The following is a 23,581-nucleotide window of genomic DNA, read 5'->3' as shown; positions in this document are numbered from 1 at the left end:
ATCGTTAATTCATTCATGATTGTATATGTGTGCAGGGCGCTGAAATTAAAAATGGCCTGTGAAATATCCCATGACAAATGAGAATTATAGATACCTTGGGCACACAAGTTATCTTCCTATGTCACTCTCTTTCTCCTTTAGAGAGAGGGCAATTTATCCGAGTGAGAGAGAAAGAGGAAAAATGAGAAATAATCTTCCGAGTCCAGACCAATGGGCTGTGGCTATACGAGGCAGGTTTAAGTTAAAGTGAAGCGAAAAAGCGTGCACATTTGCATTTAAATCCACCTGACCTGAAAAAGCACCGCTCCCCATCTCAAAAACAAGACAATTACAGCCAATTACCAGTATCCATTTCCCTTTCTCTTTTTCATTTTTGACTTGTTCATGCATGCAAAAAAGAAAAAGTCTGAATGATTCTGTCATTTGTGACAATTACAGATGATCCACTGAGGCGAAGCGACTATCTCTTACTCTGAAATGGTTTAATTTATTTATTTTCTAGTCTCTGAGCGAGAGAAGCATGAGACAGAGAGGACTCGCATAAGTGTGTGTCTGCGTTTGGAAGCTGAAGGCAAAGTTTGGAACAGTTTCTGAAGCTTTTAACGTCAGTCTGAAGGCTTGCAAAAGGTCTACATGCACGCTGAATCCAGAGCATGTAGATATTTCTCTGTGCTTCTACTTCTCTCTCAGTACTCTCCCTCAGTTAGCAAGGTTTAGCAACAAAACGAGACGAATCCATTTGCTTGTATCAAAAGCAACCTCATTCATCTACTCTCTGCGACAAGGAGCTTTGTGCCATGATATTTATTTATTTATTTCCTCTATCAAATAATTGACAGCACATTCTGCTTGGCGCCGTAGGATTTTTGGAGCTTGCGTGTGATGCCGTGAAGCTGTTGTCGCCAGTGTTGAAGCAGCATTTGATAGTCTATCTCGCCATTTTGAAATGTAAATAGATTCAGTCGGAGGCAATGTATGGGAGAGGTATAATGAAGGATCACGGATGAAAAACAGGCTTTAAACACTTCAAACATACCCTCCCCCACCACCACCATCGCCACCTCTCAGTCGCCAATTCTCATGGATCTAGAAGCCAGAGTTCTTGTCAAACGCTGAAGGGATTTGCAAGTACTCTAGTAATCCATTTCAATCCAATGTTCTGCGTTGACAGGAAATGTGTCATGTGATTAAAGCACAGCGTTACCTTGTGGTATGTTGGTGATTCGAATGGGAAACTCAACCTTCTTTCCACTTTTCTCTTCCCATACCATTGTTTCAACTTCTGAACCTAATTTTTGGAGTGATCTCTTTATCCAATTTTGCCATCAAAGGAATAAATGAAACTTTAAAATAATATATACAATTGAAAATAGTTTAATCTAACCTGTCAAATCAAACCATTAAACACAAATATCCCCTCCAGACATCACTTTATGGCCACTATATTTATGGTAAACAGTAAAATGCAAATAATCATGCATACGGTCCCAAGGCGTCATATACTGACGCCTTTGCCAATGCGTATACATGCAATGCACATGGCACACTTTAGCGTCAATATAACACGCTTCGGTTATGGTAAGTTTATGTCTGGGGTAGGGTTAGACCACTAGGAGGCGCCTTCTGGCCCATATACATCTGCGTCTCAGATTGACGCTAAATAGTGTCATGTGTGTTGGATGTCTACGCATTGGCAAAAGTGTCAGTATATGACGCCTTGGGATGAGAACGGGCTGATACTGAAGTATAGGATAGAAAAAGGAAAAAGAAAAAGCTTATTAACTTTTAAAGTGAGGAGAAAACAATTCTCTTGCATTTTGTAATTGACGTCAAAGGTTGTGCATCCAATCAAATTCTAGGGTGAAAATTTGGAGTGTTTTCTTTTTAATAAGCCACTTTTTAACCTCTATATGTAAATTGGCCCCTTCTCCCTTCATATATCCTAAAATCATCACAAAGCACTGCAATTTCCTGTCTTACTGGTTTTGTGTTTTTTTACTTTACCACTCTTAATCAGAGAAAGAGGTTATTCATTTGGCCAAAGAGAGCCTATTAGCACTAATTATGAGTGAGGTGTAGTGTGGAAGAGTGTTCACTCATTACTCGCAGATGAAGAGGCAGAAACAGAGGCTCACAGAAGGAAAATGATGGAAAGGAAAGAGGGAAAGATTTATAGAGAGCAGCGGTATGTCCTAGAACTTCTCAGGGGGGTTAGTAGATAACGTACTCTCTCTCTTTCTCTCCCTATTTTTTTTATTGTCTTTAATGACAGCGCCAAGCTTATACATTTCCTGAAATTAGAAATCTCACATCAATGAACACATTTTTGAAGACATGTTCAGAAAAAAAAAATCCCTTGACTGAATCTCTAAATCAAATCAAATTGAATGAATAACAACTCTTGACGCAATCATGTTCCAAATAAACAAATTCAGAGCACATAATGCAAGCATCCAGAGGCTGTTGTTTCAGGTTATTCCCAAATGCGTTTTGTTGGAGAAATGGAATGTTACTTCATTTGATATCTTTTCAACAAATAATTACGAAGGACCAGACTGATGTCCTCAAAAAGCACTCACAGTACACTCAGGATCCCCGAGTACAACACTGTGTACTTCAGCTTCCCGTTATATGATAGTATTTTGCTTTACCTTTTACTTTTCATGCCCTTTTTGAACATGATTGAGCTGGAAGCTGAGAGTGTGAGGCAGCTGGTACAAGTATCATCTATAAATGTCTGTGACTGATTGCATTCATGAAAAAATGTACTTCAGGACACAAATAACTAAATGCAGCTACATTCAAAGTAAAATGATTTTATGAGCTGAAAGTTGTCTTTCTTTATCTTAAGCGTACAGAAAAAACCCCAACTAAATCTTGAATGATTCCACAATGAAACCACACTCTTCTTTCCTTGCATTATTCAGTTGCTTACTCTGTAGCTCTAGTTTGTTTCTCGCTTGTTTGTTTCCTCTGCATAAGGAAAGTGGTGAGCGGGTTTAGGGGTCTGGTGAAAATATTATACAAATGTATTTCTTTGGTTAAAATTAAAATTTTAAACCCCCTTCTCAATTATCTGTAAAATAGTGATTATTTAATAATATTTTATACAGTTAGTTTGATTAAGACTGCATGAATTGTTTGACATAGAGTTTCTTTAATATTCTGGTGTGCAATGCAAGTAAGTTTTGCAATATAATATATAATAATGTTAATATTGTTATAAATATAAAATAGTCAAAACTTAAATAGAATCAAATATGAACTATAAATAAATAACTAAAAATGTATATATAATTGTAAATATAAATGTTAAATTAAATGTGTGATAAATTAAACTTATTTCAATTGTAATTTTAAATGTATATTTCATATATATAAATTATAAAATGATTTTAACTAATGTGTACTTTTAAATGTACATTTTATGTTGAATGTTAATATTTGATCATTTTTAATATAAAAAAATATATAACCTTTTTTTAAAAAAACAAATAAATAAATATTTGGTTTTGCAAATAACCCCTCAGAGTGCCTCTTTTTGATGCTTTTCAACCCTACTTCACATAAAGGTTCAAGGTCTTAAAACACTCAAGGTCTGCTATTTTCATTCCCATCTCCAAAGGGAGTTCTCTCATGCAAATCCATTTGTCTCTAGGGGAGAGATGAGTTATTCTTGCTACTCTCTTTGTGCAAGTCTCTTATAAGTGCTTTTTTTTTTTGGCCCCCAAAATACTTTTATAGCTACCAACAATTTGGGGTATTAATGCGCAGCGCATGAGTCATTGCTTTCCTGAATGCTTTCTGTAGCAAGTGGCATACTCTGTCCTTTAAAGATGCATCCAAAATAAGTGGCCTTGTTCTTGTTGACTTGAAAGCAGAAATAGTACATTAATTTCACTTTTAGAGGGCTAGGGTTGAAGCTAAATGACCTAGCAATGATATCTTTGCACTAGTGCTGCAGTGCAGAAGCCTTGGATGACACAGTAGGTGAATTAACACTAAAATATACACTGTCTGCAGTGTCTAGAGCGATTTTAGATTCAGATCCCAAGTCCTCCTGCTTTATGGGCATCATTCATCCGAGGCCTCTGTCCTCCATTGAGCTATCCAGGGAGAGGGCAGGTTAAGTATTTATGAGAGATGGAGGAAAAACGAGCTTCAGTCCAGGCAGAGGTAATGGAGGCGAACGAGAGTAGCCACAAACGTTAGCGGCTGACCTTTTGCCACAAAGAAGCAGCATGAATTCTTCATTACTGCTCTGTGGTGACTCGCATCTCATTTTTGAATGTAACACCTTCCAAAGAGACCAATTAGCATTGATCATTTTGTTGTAATGGCGTAGTTATGGTGATGTTGCACGCATGCTGATGTAACTGTCAATTCCTTAAGCTGCATGAAGAGTCCTTGTTTGAAATGTGATGGGACTCACACTCCTCATGATCTTGAAGAAGCAAAAATATGGGCAAATAAAAGACTTAATCCTAATAGATGTATAATGATGCACTCATTTGTGTGTGTAAATCTACTATAATATAATGAAATCTTTGGCATTCATATATATATATTTTTATAAAATGTGGTTTTGCATGTCTAATTTTAATTTTACAATGGGGTTTTTATGTATTCAGAGTTGTTTACAGTGTTAAAGAGATTGATTCTCATGCTAAACATGGCCAAAGTTTGAAACAATATTTTGGACAAATAACCATTGACACAGCGAATAATGGAGAATTTCCATAGACAGTATAAGAAGTGGACAGAGCCATCTCATTGGAACTCCATTGAGACAAGTGAAGCCCGTTTTTGGCAATTTTTTAGCACTTCCCTTCCTGACGCGCAGACTCAAACAAAGCTTGACGACGTAGATGTGACGTGAGCAACCCGTCTGTCTTCTAGTGGCTGTGAAATGAGAAATCTGAATCATTCCCTTCCGAAACTCGCAGAGGCGGAGAGTATGAGTTGGAGCAGGAGAAACTTTTGCTAGGTAGTCTGATTAATTATTTTGTCATTTTGCCTCCACATTTCCCCGATTGCTGTCCATACGGTAATCTCTCTACTGTGCGAAAGAGAGTCGCTGGTTATGAGAAACATTCCGATTCGGCACAGAGTTCTCAGTTATAAACCAGATCAAACAGCGCTGACGTGGAAACCAGGAGAAACACTAAGGCTTTTATAGTCCACAAATCAGCAACATTCACCATGGCTCACAATTGCATATATTAGTAAGACATAAAATGAGGAAACATGAAAATTATTCACCTGGAATATGAAATGTCTTTTGCCATTGCTCTTTGTTAATGGCTGTGAGGAGTTTTTAGTGTCTCTCTATCTCTCTCTCTCTCTCCCTCTCCCCCTTTAAATACAACCTCACACCTCTCAGACGAACGGATATTAGTATATTAATGAGCTTTCATAGCACTGATGACAGTAACGTAGGTGTTTCATTAGGACATGCATTATGTTTAATCCCAGATCAATACAGTATCTCAGTGCCCCACATAATTAGAACACTGAGCGGTTTTAATTACTGTCTGACTATATGAAAGATCATATGAAGGGTTTTCCATTAGCAGCATCCTGGTGTGATTTTTGTTGTGCTAATTATTGCGGGTCCAACATTTTAGTGTTGCTGTGTATTTTCAGGGAAAGATGCAACATTTGTTTTTGTAAAAGCCATTAAGCCATTGCAGGGCTGGATTCTTGGTTCCCTCTTTCTCAAGCTCAGCTCTGCACTCACTCACCTTTTCTCTCCCCTCCCGTCTCGTTGTTCTTGGGGACATCGTAGAGTGACTCTGGTTTATTTTCACATGCCTTTGCTTTGTCGAGTCTGTCACTGTGTGGTGAAGGCTGAAGTTGAAAGGGAATCTGAGGACTTTATGTTCTCTCTCTCTCTCTCTCTCTCTCTCTCTCTCTCTCTCTCTCTCTCTCTCTCTCTGCCCACTGTACGGTCACACTTCACACTGATTTTGCTTTGTCACAAAGAAACAAAATAATCAAAGGCAGCTTTAAAACAAAGAAAAAAATCTCTGTTGTACAGGGACATTATAGTGTACGTTGAGAGGGTACACTAAGGTGGACGTCAAACATAGTCATTATAGTGATTGTTTTCTGTCCTTGTGTGGAAGGGAGGTCACAGCAGGATAAGATTGTGGGGAAAATCACTGCTGATAGTGCAATGCTTCTCTGCAGAAGGACTTTGTGAGCACATAATTCTAAGCTGAGGCTCCCATCGACAAGCTATTATAAACACGAGGCTGTCCTTGAAGTCAAGAACTTACAGATCTACAATGAAAAATAGGTCTCTCATGACTGGAATGTTCCTCTTGTCATGATGATATTCAAAAAATGTGCTTTTCAAAATATTAGACCTACATTTCCATCTATAAATCACTAGGAATCTAGGCATCACAACATTATAATAATGCCGTACAGTATAAGAATGTGTATTCATTTTGAGATGGTCTTTGCTAGTCATTTGAGATTTGAAATAGTCATTAAATGATTAGCAATTTTCAAGATGAACTTTAGTGACTGCAAAGGTAATCTATATGAAAAATAGAGAAACTGATCATGCAACATTAAATCAGTGGTATTTTTATGTATTATAGTATTTTTCTTGTGTTCTTTTATCTCTTTTTAAAGTTGCAGTCCGTAACTTGTTTGAGTAATACATTTGGGCGAGTAGATAAACAGCCAGTGTTCAAAACTCTCTACTTGGCTCGATTCAAAGTGGTAAGCTTTTAATAATGTTTTTAATTCCAGTGTTACTAGTGGATTTCCACAGGAAATTCAAGTACGTCTTTGCGTCATTACGTCACACCCGCACACATAAATGTCCAAGGATCGAGAAAGGTTCAAACGACAATCACGCGATTGTTAATCAGCATGATTTTCTGCAATGCTATTTTCCCTTATTTGTTCAGAACAAAAGTGGATGTTACTTTTTCAGATGACATTTTTGATGACAAAATTCTTCATCATTCTTCCAAAAAGTAGAATCTGTGATTCTGAATGAAAGTATCCACACCGGCATGGTGACCGACAGCTGCACATTCTCCTCAAAATATTGGATTCATCAGTGCTGTGCCGTGCCGAAGTACAAATATAAAGTTGATCATTTCGCAAATAACTGCAATTGCAGATTTCGAATAGAGATGGCGACAAAGAGGGAAAAACTACTGACTGCAGCTTAAAAATATATATATTTTTTTTAATTAAATGACCTTTTTGTCATTTTAGTACTTCAATATCAGCTTATTTATTTCGGTTTATTACCAAACTAACAATTGGAAATAGATAGATTTGGAAACTAAAATAACTTCTATTTTTTCTATTCTATTCTATTCTTTCTATTCTTCTATTTTTTTTTTAAGTTCCTTCCTCATATAACATATAATAAATGCATATTATGCATCTCTAATATTGACCAAAAGGGTACCAAAATATTGTGCCGTCCCCCAGTATGTGGATACAAAGCACATACTCATAATTCATATCAGGCTGTGATAGCCACAACAAAACTGTTAATCTATTTATTTAAAGCTTCACAATATGAAAAGCATTAGGAATAAATGCCATGTATTGTTGCAAGCATCCAATTTATCTAGCACCATGCACAAAAGCAGTTAAGCTGAAAGGGTCAAAAAAAGTTTCACTTGGTTTGAAGTTTTATCATTAGCATTGCATAGCTAATGTGTCCCTTTGCCCGATATCGACCTTTTACACTGGTGGAGGCCACACAACTGGTTTGTAATGATTAACATTGCTTTTAAAATAGATTGATCACGCTGTCTGTGAGGCTGGGCTGTGATAAGGTTCCTTTGAGCTTCCCTTTTAAGACAACGCTCACTTTTTAATAGGAGATGCCAATAACACTGAAGCCATAATTAATTTTTCATATTAGTTACATTGGAAATCTAACTTCAGCTCATCTGCAGGACAGTGCTTTTTAAGTTTCCATGCTGACACCAAGGGCTATGATTTAATAATGCCTCATCTCTTATGTTGTGTCCAGAGGTATTTTATTAGAATGATTTAATTAGCCAGGAAACGTCTCAACATCTCATTTGCCCCAAGCTAGTGTTGTTACCCTCCCCCCTCACCCCCTCTCCCACTCTCCCGCTTTCTCTTCCCCTCATAAGGGAAGAGGAAGTTCATTTTCTGTCATAACACATTACTAGGTTTAGGATGGATACAGAGCCGCTCGGCATATTGAACGGCTGCCGAGCTTCAAACAGATGTGTCCCCGTGTGACTGGATCACTTTGGGCTGACAGCAGTTTCCGGTGCCGACCAAAGTCTTCAGCAGATCTCTCATAGCCCGACTGCACATTGTAGCTTGTTCTAGCCAAAACCCACCAACTTGGAATAGAAAAGTCCATTTGACCACATGTAAAGTGTTTTTACAGTCTGTGTTATAGGGGTGGTTATATGTGAAATAGAAGATAACACAAAACAAATAAAATGAGTCATTTAAATAATATAGTAGGGCTGTCTTTGTGAACGGATGTACAGAAAACACTGTAAAAACAATTGAACAATTGCATAGAGTGCTGAATGTAAAAGGGAAAGGTACAATCAGCATGGATAGGAAATTTATTTGCATGGGGAATTTGTACCAAATTATTTATTCCACAATAAATGTCATTTTGCTTAGTCTTGAATCTTTGTCTTGAAAGATGGATGCAAGGTGTAGAGACCTGAAATGGATCTTTACCTTGATTACATCAAACTGTTGTGGCAGTTTTGTTTTGTTACAGTCAGTGTTGGGAGTAACGCATAACAAAAGTAATACATTACAGTAACATATTACTTTTTGCTGTAACGCAGTAGTGTAAGGCATTACTAATCAATTTTCAGTAATATTTTACTCGTTACATGTTCAGTGAGGCTTGTATTACAGTTGTATTACAGTGTATTGTCTGCTTTTACTTCTTAAAGGCAACAGACTATGTGAAATTTTTTCAAGCAGTCTTTTAGTGCCAGTTCAGAGCGGTCGCGTCTGTAACATTGTTTTTTCCTCATAAATGCGAACACGAAAACTAAAATAAAATGAATATTTTAAGTTCTATGGAGACTGGAGAGCCAACCCTTCTCCATCCGATTTGCGCAGTGTAATTACCAGAATTACAAAAAATACATTTTACCTCCTATTTTTTTGTCACGCATGAATAATATTAAAAATAAAACATAGACTGATATTTGTCTAATGTCTGGAGTCCTTTAAGGAAGTAGCCTATATACGTTTCAATACATGTATTTTCTGAGAATTTTTATTTCACGTTTTGACTGCAAATGTCATGTCCATAATGCTGGACTTCCCCAATTTTAAATAATTTATCCTCAACTAGTTTTGTGGTGTAGGTCTACGTATTTTATAATGTTAACTTCAAATAATACTAATAGCCTAATTTAAAGAAGGTAGCATTAGATATGGACGGTAAGGAGAATAACGCTGGAGTTGGAAGAGGTGTGTCGCGATTCTGTAGGTTCGTGGATGTGGCGAATCGCGATTTCGGTTTCATATTGCATATCGTTACAGCCCAAACGTTAAGTTCTACTTAGTTATTTTGGTGAAAGTAACTCAAAAGTAATACATGAGTAATGTAACACATTACAATTCTGGGACAGTAATATTGTAAGGTAATGAATTACTTTTAAATAACAGTAACAAGTAATACCTGATGTATTACAGTTTGGAAGTAACTTGCACAACACTGGTTACAGTGCACACGTTTTTGAAATAACCCTAAAAGGCATGCATCTGGAGAGAACTGTTCAGAGGACAAATACTTTTGCACTTGTACTTTTATAACCTGCAATGTGACGCAATGTAGCAAGGTCTTCTTTCACTGCTGAATTTGGCATTGAGTGGCTGGCTCTTATAGCCATTTAAATTATCAATTTGTGTCAAAGTAGAAATGCCAATAATGAGCGCCAAATGGATCTTGGAAGATTTTTTCCCAAACTCCATGTGGCAGCACATGTGCGAATTGGTTGATTTTGCATTAATCAACCAAAATGAACATATTAGAACAAAATCGTAATGGCTGTTAATATTTTTTTGTGAAGAAGAATATTATGCTCATCTTATAGCCTATGATGCTGTGGATTTGTCACTGGGAAAAAAATAATAATAATTCAATAATATATACAGTATTAATCAAATTATGTTTAATTAATTAAATTAAGCAAGTTAGCAAAGCGTTGAGGGGAGGCTATTCTGTGACGCTTTGGAAACGCACCGCGTTGGCGGCTGGTGTAAGCATTGACTAGATCTTGTACCATGAGTGAGCACCATCAGCTCCGGTAGCCGTGTCGCAGCCATAATGGCAGACGTGTGCAGTGTAAATAAGGGGTAAATGCGTACATAACCCATACAATTTGTATTATGCATTTCCTGGACATGTTCTTGCTAACTAATCAAACACTTGAACAAACTAATCTATATAAAACACTATCTGAAATTTTAAGTACACGTACAATTAATTTTTCTTCAGTGACAAATCTTTCATTGTTTTATTTACACAACGACACTCTCCAAGGTCCTCTCCCCAAAATCAAAGCAGTTTTAATAAGCAGGAATAATTTCTGACTTTAAACAAATACCCATTTAAATGTTTAGGTTGTTTGTGTTGTAAGACTGTTCAGGGAGACTTTATAGCTTTAAAACCGGTGTCCCGTAATGCAGTGTTTTCTCAGTCAAATCATACAATTTCCTATTGATTCAATAGAACGCATGAGCTCACTAGGGAATACTAATATGGCGGCGCGGTGGCTTCACTGTTTTTGACGTCATGAGCTATCCATAGATCAGTGGGCAAAACAGATTTCTGTATGAATAAAATGAAAATAAAAGACTTGTTGCATTCCAATCTTCTGTACTTAAGCTTACTGATACTAATGTTTTGATGCTAGTAAATCAAGTCTTTATGATTAAACGGCTTTCCCAGTGCATACGCTTTTAACCGTGAGATGTGTGCAGATGACCAAATCGGCACTAGCTTTATGCTGTGTGATTCAGTACATTGAGTACAAAAGTTCAACCTTTACAAGACCTAAATAAAGGCATCTGCTCTGCCTTTTCATTAGAGCATGAAGGCTGCTACCAGACATGCCCTCATTCTGTTGTCCAATTCCAGCTATTTGCGAGCATTACTACGGCAACTTCCTGTTTTTGAGTCTCTTACACATATGATTACAAATTCAAATACCCTTCTTGCAATATGTGTACAGGTGTTTGTGCAACTCTATCCTTTCTCTAAGCAACACACGTTTCTTGGGGCGACTGCAGACATGCAGAAACAGATTCTGCTTCACCCAATGCATTTTCAATGACATAAATTACTGTGTGCTGTAGAAATAGAAGAAAGGAGCAGGGGGTGAAAAGAGGGAGAGTTTTGTATTCAAAGGTCTGCTGACAGAAATTACATGTGCTAGCATTTGATGGTTTATGAGATCTGGACGCATATGCCTATATATGAAAAGATTGAGGGATAGATATATGGAAGAAAAAAAATCTCTTTAGGTATGCAGAGCTTGAATGGTGTGTTTAGAGAGGATGATTTCTTCAGTCTCTGCCTTAATAACATGCTGTAATTGAATGCAGCTTATAGTACAGCTTTATTTATAAAGCTTTTAAAACTGTATTGTAAAGGGTGAAAATCAATAGTTGATGGGGTTTTTTTATAGCTGGAATCTTTCTTAGAGAATAGTGTAAGAGGTGCTGCCTGGCATTCACTCTATCCACCTGCTTCCGGGGGCCATTACTGTAAAAAAATAAAATGGGTGCATGTACATAGACCTATAACCGGACTAAAATAATTCAGTGGCAAATTTTTTATCCAACAATCTTGGACTAAAGATTTTAAGTGAAGGCTAAGTTACTGTGAAGCAACATATTACGAACATGAATTACACAGTAAACATTTCATAGTATATACAGTATAATATAATATATAGGCTATATATATTTCTCGCCTCTGTGTCTTGATTATTATCTGCTATATTTACTTGTTATTTATTAATGAACATTGATTAAAATTCAGATACAATTAATACAAAATTAAATTAACTTTAAATAAAGGCTCAGTGCTTTCTGTTTGAGGTCTCTGTGAAAGATTTAAAGCAGTTTTTAGTGCCACTTTCAGGGAACTGTCATGTCCGTAACATTGTTTTTTCCTCATAAATGCAAACATGAAAAATAAAATAAAATTAATGTTATGTGGAGAGCCAACCCTTCTTCATCCGGTGGGTAGTATTACTTTCACACATTTCACAGAATTACAAAAAAATATTTTGCCACCTATAATTTTTTTTTGTGTGTGTATTTCCCTCACATTAAATATAAAATGCATGTGTTATATTTTTATAATGTCTGGACTCCTTTATTAGTGGAGTGATGTATACTATAAACGGAGGTTTCAATAGCCTAAATGCATTTTCTGAGAATATATATTTCAGGTTGACTGCAAATGTCACGTCCATAACGCTGGAAACGCCCAATTTTAAATAATTTATCCTCAACTAGTTTTGTGGTGTAGGTCTACAAATTTTATAATGTTGTTAACTTCAAATAATACAAATAGTAAAGATATGTTATTGGATCTAAGGATAAGGAAAGGATATCTCTGGGAGTTGGAAGGGGTGTGTCGTGATTCTGCCTTCCCTCAATACAAGGTTCGTGGATCTGAATATTGCGATTTCGGTTTTATTTAACATGATTCTTTTTTTATTATTATTATTTAGGAACAAACGAGGGTCTCTGTTTAAAGAAAAGCCGCCTCGCTACTGCAGGTTCAAGAGCACCGCAGCGCATACAGTATCTTCAAGTTTAGCCATAACTGAACGTCCAGTTTAACTGCCACAAGTTGAGTTCTTGTAATAAAGAACTCATCGTGGAAAAACACGCTGTATTTTTGTATTTTCATTGCATTTTTAATTTATAAAAAGTTAAACAAATTAAATAATACATTTTAGTATAATTATTAATGATTAATCAATAGTCGAATGAATGAGTGTCACGTCTCACTTGTTTACTTAAGAGACGTGACACGCCCACTTTTGACGCAAGGCCTCATGGGACATAGGAAACGTGGATATATAGAAAACAAATGTTCTAAAGCTTTCTAAATAAACACAAATGTTTTTGATAAAAAAAATAAAACCATGTTATGAAAGGAAATTACAGTTTCTTAATGTATGCTGGTATGGTATACACCTCACATAAATGATTGTAAATGTTAAAAAGTGCCATCATGAAATATTGGTTATATTGGTCATGGTTATTGTGTAGTAATTAGATTTGAAAAGAAGTTAATGGAATTTGACTCATGTGGGCCAGAACCTTTCATCAAAACTGATGACCAGAGATTGGACGAAAACTGTATAATGCACAAGTACAACAGACTCTGAGGTTTATGTGATAGTATGTGCAGGTGTGTGTATGTGTATGTCTGTGGTTGAAAAGCCATTTGGTTTTAAACGAGATTTCCATGCCTAAGGTTTAATTTATAGCCTCTATATCTACACTTCACTGTGTTTTGCAGAGTTAGCACTTCGGTCAGCCCCAGTTCAGTGGGGAAATGAGTTTGTCTTTCGGCTGCTGTCGAGGTGTACGTGTGCGCACATACTCGTATTAGTAATGGCGGTATTGGGTTGGTATTGGTGATCCCATTTGGGCAGTGAAACAAGTCAATGGCCTTCAAATGGCCACTTTCAATTTATAATTTCAAACCCTTTAATATTGCACAAACATACTATGCATGCTACATTGTTTTTACATAGATTTAGCTAAACACATTCACATACACAAAGCAAATATTTCAAAGGACTGTCTCTAACAAGTCATGCTTGAATTCTGTCATCCGTATAAAATGTATAAATACACTTGTTTAACCACTGTTTTGTCGATTGAGACATGCAGTCAACAACAAAAACTGTTATCCAAGGATGACGAAAATAAAGAGAAAGAGGAGATTAAAAACAGGAGGAGGATTGCCTTCAAAGCTCCGTCCTCCATGCTGAGTGTCCCCACCATTACCGGCCTTAACCCCTCATTTACACAGAACGCCGAGCAGCAGGGCAGCACAGCCTTCACTTCGCCTCATAAAAGACAATTTAAAGAGAAGCATCATTACACACATGCACGCAAACACACTGACAGGAAAAAAGGCAAAACAACGAGCATCCAAACAACTAACTACAAATTTAACACAGACTCTCGCTTGCAGACACAGTGTACGATCACTCAGAAACCCACGCACAGGAGTATACAGCATCATTACACAACCCCATCAGCTCCCACTCAGCATCCATACTTTATAGGCTTTCACTTAATCGCACCACAGAGAACATTTTAGACAACGGTTCGGTTAGCTTGACACTTTGAAGCTTTGATAAAGATATTATACTCTGTCCCCTCAAGTATAGGGAGTGTATGTATTTATATGTGCGCAGAGTGCCTTCCAGACTGCGGTCATCCCTATACGCTCCTGGAATACTTGTCCTAGATTTTCTTAACTTCAGACAGCCTTCATAAGTCCAAGTTTAGGACTGTGTCCCATATCATTGGTATTCACATTCAAACTATTAAGAATGTGCATTCTACAATGCAATGTAATTTGTTTTTCGAAATTTCTAGAGTGAAACCACTGATCTATATAGAACGACTATATATAGTCATTATATAGATCAGTGAGTGTAACATTGTCTGTTCACTTTTTCAGCAGTATTTCAAAGTATTTTTTTCCATTCTTTTTTTTTTGTATTCTTTTAAACCGTTTTTAAATGTCTTTGTTTAAGAGTATACACCATGAGCCAAACCATCCGGCTGTGAATCACAACATTACAAACTTTGATTTGAAGCAAAATTTAATGAACTACAATCCCATGAAGCATTGCAAACAACATAATTAAAATAAAAATGATGGATAGATGTAAAACTGATTTTATAAACATATGTTATTTTATATTTATTGCAAAATATGCATACAAATATGTAATTAAGATATAGGGAGACTGAATCTGTTACATCATTTGCAGTGCTTCATGGGAGAGGGTGGGCTTCAGTACAAAGTATTATTTTAGTGGGATTTGCCTGTTTTGATTATCTGAGTGGTGGAGATCATATAGTTTCACGCAGTTAAACAATTATTTAAGTATTATCAAGTACTAAGGAGAAAATTTATCAATTGTAGTGAAAACCTAAGACCTCAGAGGACTTATGACTTAATAATATTGTCACAATGTTCATCTTGTTGCTATTCTGATATTTATATGTTGTAATGGACTATTTTATTTGGGTATGGAAAATGTACTGGTAACATAAACATAGCTATACATTTTTCTTTTCTAAATTTATGAAGAATGAAAGTGAGGGTAAATGATAAAGCAGATCAAATATGAAAAAGTGAATGGATGGATTATTAAGCTCGAAAATCTGCAGTAAATGAGAATTTGATTCTGTCTCCTTTAAAGATGAAATATCCCCTAGCGCCATTTGCATTGACTGCTACTCTTTTCTTTGTTTAATTTTCCACATGACTAAAGCTGAATCAGAGAGAGTGTCATGTTGGTTGTCCTCCGCTCTCAGTATCTGGCAACTATCTTACCGTCAGCACATTCATTTGTGGTCTTTTTTCAGCTCTTTTGTGCTGCTTATTATGTGCAGCCGGTCATATTGCAAGCTGATTCAATCTTTGATTCAGTTTTTAATTGTATAATTCATTTATAATAATGCTACAAGGACACTGATTTCAAACCTGAAAGAAGTGTTGATTTTGGTTAGGTTTGCACTACATCGCTTAGCATTTCAGTGCAGAAATATCTGTCTGAAGACTTGCAATATGTTGCATGAGTCATATGAACTGATTTTTTGTTTATTATTTTTGACCTTTTCTGAGCTTGTCTACCTGTGATCCGTTCTACTATGGAACATTTTTGGAAAAAGTCTTTCCTTTGTGTTTCATGTGAAAGAATAACAACATGTGGGTTTGGAACTGCATGTGGTTGGCTAAATAATGGCAGAATTGTCCTTTATCTGTCAACTGTTCCTTTAATTTAGTGTCTACGTAAGGCTGTTTGAGCACATTAAACCAAACTGAAGAAGAGTCGTACCAGCAGTGTGGACAGAGTGCTTCTGTCTGTCTGTGTCAGCAAAAAAAAAAAGAAAAAAAAATGTCAAATGAATTCCATACCCTCCCTACGGGAATAAGGATTTTTTCCATTTAAATTTGAACATCATCTTCTGCAAATTAAGAATCCAATTATTTATTTAAAGCTAATCCCGCCCCAATAATTTGACTTTTTTCATAATTAAATGAAAGTGCCGTAGGAGACCATTTGCTTCTCTACTGGCTAAGTGCTGACACAGGAACAGAGGAGGTAAAAGGAGCTGAACATTGAAAACAACATTTCTTTTTTAACCGCTCACCTCTGCGGATAAAACGCTTGTCTATTCTTTGTCAGATAGTGCCTGATGGTGTCAAAAGAAGTGAAAAATGATTCAAGTCCTGTATTAAAAAGCCAAACAAGTCACAAAACTCACAGATATTATACGCACAGATCACAATTAATGCGGCATGTCCTCAGGTACCGTACACAATAGGCTCCATTAGCATTTATCAATTACAGGCAAAAGAGTTCTGCGTTTGAAAATATACAAACAGTCCAGATAGACGGGAGAGCATTTTAGTTAAGCAATTGTTGCTCCATTACCACTAATGGTCCTCCACTTACACCTTTAAAATCCTCAAATGGGTTTGCAAGCATGGCTGCCAAGATCTCTCCAAAAAAGATGGCAATCGTTTAAGACAAAATGTGATATCATGTAGAAACACGTAGTACATTTTCAGCCACCTCCATGCCAGAATTTTTCAGCTCTGATCATTTAAACATGATCCATTTGCAAACCTTCTTGGTGACACCAGTTGAGTTGAATGACAAAATGAGAAGTCTAAGAATTGGGGACAAAAATGAGAAAAAGGAAAAACAGCCTGAGAAATTGTCGTTCAGGAAGGTGCAGTGTTGATAATGATGTGTAAACACCTGCAAAAACAGTACTCATGACCCTCTGTGACCTTTTACAGCATTGCTTTAGGGCATTTAGATAAACCCCATGTAAGCAAATAGCTAAAGCACAATCAATAACCTGCTAATCTGCTGTTCATGAGTGTGAAGTAGATACTGAGGCAATGGCAATATGTTGACATTTCTAGCCACTGTTTTTCCAGGTATTTTGTCTGTAATAGTTACAAACGAATAAACTAACTACTAAAATAACTAACTAATAAAAGTCCCAAAAGTAGCCAAAACAACATCTAACTCATCGAAATAAATTGAGTAATTTCAACCTTCATTTTATGCAAGATTCAACAATTTTTTTTAAAGTCAGTTTAATGTCATTTAACTTGAAATGACTTTACTTAATTTATTTTTTACAGTAAGGAATGAATGTTGGAATTGTCTGTTTTCCAGATTTGAACACTAGCTGCGTAGAAGACTTTTCATGCGTTATAATATATATTTTGCTCTGTTTGTTGACTTTTTGTTTTGTTTCACTTTGGCTTAGTTTAAAACTTTTTTTAAAAAGTTACAGGCAATATTGTGTCTAAAATAAATGTAACTCGATATTAACTTTTTGAACTGTTGTCAATATCAGAAACGCAATCTGTTGAGTTGATACCAGCAAGCCTGTGATTGATAAACTTATATAACAGGTATTACTTATCAGATAAGGAAGTTTGATTTTTTTAAGGTGCTTTGTCCAACCATACTTGCTCCTGTTCATATTTGGCATTGTTGTTGTCACACTGTCTGGGATCCAGGGGAATGTAAACTGTGTTAGACCTGTACAAATAAAATTTGCAGGCTCAAAAAAAAAAAGTACCTTGGTATAGCAGCTGTCATGATCTTTCATAAAACTCTGAATGTTTACTGTGTGATCGATTATTTCTTGCCCACATTGCATGTAATATTAAACTGTATTTTAAAGTATTCATGTTCAGGCAAGCTTATGGAAGTGGAACATTGAAGTGGGTTGTGGTGAAGCTTTGCAAGCGGATCAAACGTAAGACTGTAGGTTTACCACGTAAGCCCTGCACATCAAACTCAAGAGAAAATCTGGAAAGTTGGAAAGTTTTTTTGAACATATGCACTATTCCGTAGGTGTAAGATAACTGCAAACACTCAGAATTGAGAAAACACTTGCTGGCATTTTGACTGTAGCTTATCTTTCATAACAGGATTTTCCATCCTTATTTCTCAGAATGTTGAATTTCAGACCTAAAAAAAAATAATCTTGTTTGTAGTTTATGGATTTGGTAACTGTATAGCAATACTACTGCCCTATTTACATGCAAAGTATCATACCACTGCAAGGATATGGTACTATCCCCATAATTGATTACTTGCCATCTTTCTCTTTACATGCTGTTCTGGTGTGACAGGAAATTAGATTAGACAAACTGAACCAATGGTTCTCCTCCAGGCTTTTACTAAACTCGCATTGCTATCTGCTGTGGGAAGAGACAACAAGTATTGCCTCTACTTGAGCAACGTTAGGCAAGACATAAATTTAAACATCTGATCTAGTCATGCTGCTTTTTCCCGCTATCGCCAAAGTGGATAATGTGTCAAAATGTCTACAATCTCTAAAAGCAGTTAATGTCCAATATGCTATTTGGAATGCTGGCAGGGTTTATCAGACGTAGACCATTTTTATAAACTGGAAGCTCACACAATTTCACAGCGCCATAACCCCATATTCCCTATTAAAGTTGGCTCATAACATATTCCGCTTGTCGCCGTGTTATCCTGCAAGTTCAGGTCTGGAAAAAGAAAATCAGCTTTTTTTCCTCCCATGGAGCCGGCAAATTAACAGTTTAATTTCTTGTAAACGTGTGTTGGAGGGGAATGAGGGTCTTTGTATGTTGGAGAGAGTTTGAGCTGCATGTACTGTATGGCAGCTGGCAGCGTAAAATATATACTCAGCACTTTTTAGTTAATGTATCAACATAAAATTGTCTGGGGAAATCTGGTATTCATTCATATATGACGTGGAATAATAGTGTCTCTGTAGATTTTTTTCTCATTGTGATTTAAAAGATTTAAAAGATAATGTTGATAAATGAAAAACAACATTGAGAAGAGATACGGCAAGGTCCAAAAATCACAACATGAAGGGTTTTTTTTTTTGATTAAAAAAAGTTAAAACAAAGAATGACATGAAACGAATAAGAAATATTTTTGATTGTGATGTTCAGTAAATATTTGAGTTCATGGTGCTTGAGTGCTGTCACATCTTGTTTTGGTTTCATGTCAGTCATGTGTCATGTCTTTGTCATGTGATTCCCTGTTAGTCATGTGATCCTGCCATGTGTTCCCTTGTCTGATGTGTCATGTTGTCATCAGTTCATTGTTCACAAGTGTCCCTTGTCTTGTCATTAGTCCTCATGTTTGCCATATGTCCTGGTCAAGTATTGCTTCCTGTAATCTCTGTTGGTAAGCGTTCTGTCCATGTTTATGTTGTGAGTTCATGCCATGCCATGATTTTATGTTTGATCACGTTTAATAAACTAACTGCACTTGGGTTCTCTAACTTGCCTTCAGTGGCTTACAAGCTGTTGTCAATGAAGCAAAGGAGGCCAAACAAAACACTTTTTAATTTTCAGTTCAACTTGATATTGCTGATATTCGGATTTCTAAAGACAAATTTGAAAATTAAATAAGTTGCATGTGTATTTCAGTATGTCTGTTTACACCTTTTGGGCTGTCTCTCTTGGTCATAACTATTGTGAATACTAAAAGGCATGCCTACATGTAAATTCAGGCTTTGACTTTCGAACAATTGAAAATAAATGAATTTCTCACCTCCACACAAAGTTACCTGTTCTCGTGGTAGACCGGCTCACGATCACTGTGATTTTTGCCAAGTAAGGCATGTACCTGGAGAAACATTCCTGTCTGAAAATTTTGTCCAATCGCTAACCCTATACCCATAACTTATCTCTAGAATTAGAAGGAAATGATTGGTGAATAACAGTGATATAGAAGCACTTGGTTGTAAGTGTATTTGACAAACTGTAAACTGTCCCTCTAATCTGATTGGTTGATTGCAATGTTGTTCCAACAAAGATGTTGATCCAGGAACATGATGTACTTTGTAAAATCACGTTCACATACCTAGAGGGCACCTGAAAATAACGTTTTGTTTTTTTTGTTTTGTTTTTTTTACAACAATTGATGTCAAAACAGTTGTGGTTGCATTCTAGACTGAAATAATTCCCCCAATAAAACTGTGTACGATGACACACATTTTAAAACATGACTAAAGAGAAAACAAATTGACTTGAATGCCTAATGTGATAACATTCAGTATCCTTATATTGAGTTAATGTGTGATGCAGAACAATCCAAATCACTAGATCAATCTCTGTAACACAAATTAGAGTTGCAGTTTGTATATGTATTTATTTTATTTTGTTTTTTTACTTCAGTTCAATGACATGCTGCTCTAATTAAGAAAACTGCACAGAGGGAAATCAAGCTTCAGTTATAAGTCTTAATCCATTGTGCCAGTACTAAAGCCATATTAAGTGTGCCTTGCAAGTATCACACACAATTAAAAAATACCTTTACTTTCCTTTTACAACTTAGGACAACAATCACATAAACTGTTAATTCACTGAAGCACAGCACGGTCATTGTGAGATGGGACATGACAAATAATAACAGATTAAAATGTCATAGTAATTAGAAGATCTTTATTTGGATTTAGCCTTGTTGAACCCTCAATAGCATACCATTGCCATTTTCCTCTTCCTTTTCCATTCTTTTTATTAGTTACTCATAAGCCAATCTAATAAAGCAGGCTAGTGGTGTATTCTACGATGGAAAACGAGATTAACTGGGACAAAACAGAGAGACTAAGTAATTAATTTAAATGGCTAACTCAAATTGCTGACATTTAATCAGTTCTTTTCAAAGTTTCCACAGGTACTGAAGCCACTTCTATTTGGGGGGAAAAAATGCCTTTTTTAATAAAAAATTATCCAAAAGCTGCATTCCATTTTTCAGAATGAATCTACGATTACAGTTTAGTTAGATTAGCTCCCAGTTTCATTTTGATGGAAACTCATATTTGATCCTTTTTAGATTACATGAGTGCAATATTGCTTTGAATGAATTGATATTAAATTATATGTTGACAACAAAAAATCATATTGAGTTGATGCTTGATAATACATCACTGCTGTATTATGTGGAAGTATTGCATTTTACTGCTCATAAAGCTTTATTATTCAAACATTTGTTTAACTTCCACTCAGTGAGCATGAGACGCGTATTACACATAATAAATCCAGCTATCCATCTTCTAACTTCTTTATCCTCTTTAGGGTAATGGGGGAGGACTTGAGCCTATCCCATGCACCAAGCCTTGGACAGGTAAATATAAATGTTAAATAATATGTAAACATAGTAAATAAGTATTTAAAAAATACTTGCATGGACAACTGTTACATTTTTTACATTATTTTTTTGACAAAATCATTACCACCTCAAAAATCAGCTAATTTATTTTATAAGTTAAGATACAAGTAAACATTCTAGCAACATTGTTGATTGTTTAAAAAGTTGTATGATTTGGTGTATTCTCCAGAAATGATGCTACTCAAGAAATCTCATGTAGTGAACTTTGTCACAATCTTGGATATGGTTAACTCTTAGCTGTTAGATTGAAAGGTTAAAGAGATGTTAAAATAAAGCGATAATTTGATTTGAGCTGTCAGCATGTGCTCATTCTTCACCTATACATTTTAATGGATTTTACACAATGATCTGTTGTGACATGTTCTACTAATTTGTTTGATCTTTCTCTGACATCATATCTGTTCCACTGTGATCCACTGCGCAATCACCACCCATGTGTATAAATATATATATATATATATAATTTATTTTTATATATATATATATATATATATATTTTTTTTTTTTTTTTTTTTTTTTTACAGACTTCAAACATGAACAAATTTGTTAACACTTTAGACATTCTACCAACTATAAGTAACTTTGCCACATGTCAACTAGCAGTAACTAGAGTATTACTGTCTGCTTAACATCTTCTAACACTTTGATGCTCCCCCAACAGACCTTCTACTGACAAGAAGTAAATTGGCCGTGCCAAGAATATTGACTAGATAATGTTGTGTGTTGTGATGATATTTGCTAATAAGCCTTTATTTACTGCCCCCCCCCCCCATCCCCCCATTCCCCCATAAACTAATGCCAAAGAATCGCATGCGCAGGGTAAGATTTGTGAAAGTGTACTTAAGATTAAGCGTAAATTAAATTTGCATGTGCAAGAGAAGAATTGTAAAGGTGTAAATCGCCCTATTTTCAATTCAAAGTGAAGTATATTGTCACTTTTTCAAAGTGTAAGAAAAAAATGGTAACGCTTTAGACAAAAGATAGCCTTTTCTTGCCTTGACACATGTTAGCCCAACTTAAACATCTGCACTTTTGCAATCAAAAAATAAATAGATAAAAGTATAAATGTATAGATATGTACCCTGTAATTTAAAAAGCCTATGTACTGGTTAACCATTATTTAAAAAAAGCTATAACTTTGCCACATCAAGTAGCATTCACTAGAGTATTACTGTCTGCTTAATATCTTCTAACACTATTGAAGTCCATATGGAGAAAAAACCTGTAGTGTTTATCAAAATCCTTAATTTCTTTTCGACTGAAGAAAGAAAGACATGGCCATCTTGGATGACATGGGGGTGAGTAAATTATCCGCAAAAGTTTTTTTTAAAAAAGTGAACTAATCCTTTAAGGTGAAGTCAGTGTGCTTCTTTCTGTTAAATGCACATATGGTTTAGACAAGTCATTTAGCAGCCCACATTTTCTCAGTTCCAATTATTACTAATTTACAGATTATCATATTTCACAGAAGAAAAACTTGATTTATATTCAGCAGTTGCTCGGATATATTACTGTGTGTCAGAAGAGGAATGGACTGAATAGCGAATTTTAAAAGAATCAGAAAAAAAAACATGTAATGAAAAACTGAGATTCATTTTCTCTCTGTGTTTGAATATTCTGCATTGTGGATTTGGGCCTCAGCTGAATATGTATGACATATTTTATCTGTTACCATGATGATGAGCTTTTTCAAGCAGTAAGACATTTCTGTTGTTAGCTTGCCAACATTGTCATAGTGTGCATGTGTGTGAAAAAACAGCATCGAATGGTGTTTCCCTCTCTGCCGTGTGATTTGCTGTAAGAAGAAAGGATGTATAAATACAATAATTTTGCTTCCCTCCTAAAAATGCTTCTGATTGTATTGTAATCCCTCATGGAATTGCCATTATAATAATATTTAAACTTCCAATTGAACAATCATCCCAACAGATCCTGGATAATGTAATAACTGTTTTTGTTTATCTGATAATAAATTGATGCTGCTGATGAAAATGGATGCAGGCAGAATGAAAACAGAACGAGAAATGGGAGTGCTCACTCTGTCATGGAGAGACACGGGAAGAGAGAAATGCACGTCAAGAGGACTTGTG

This window comes from Pimephales promelas, chromosome 13 (genome assembly GCF_988280905.1).
Source record: "Pimephales promelas chromosome 13, fPimPro1.hap1.1, whole genome shotgun sequence".
Taxonomy (NCBI): Eukaryota; Metazoa; Chordata; class Actinopteri; order Cypriniformes; family Leuciscidae; genus Pimephales; species Pimephales promelas.
This window is presented reverse-complemented; position numbering follows the sequence as displayed.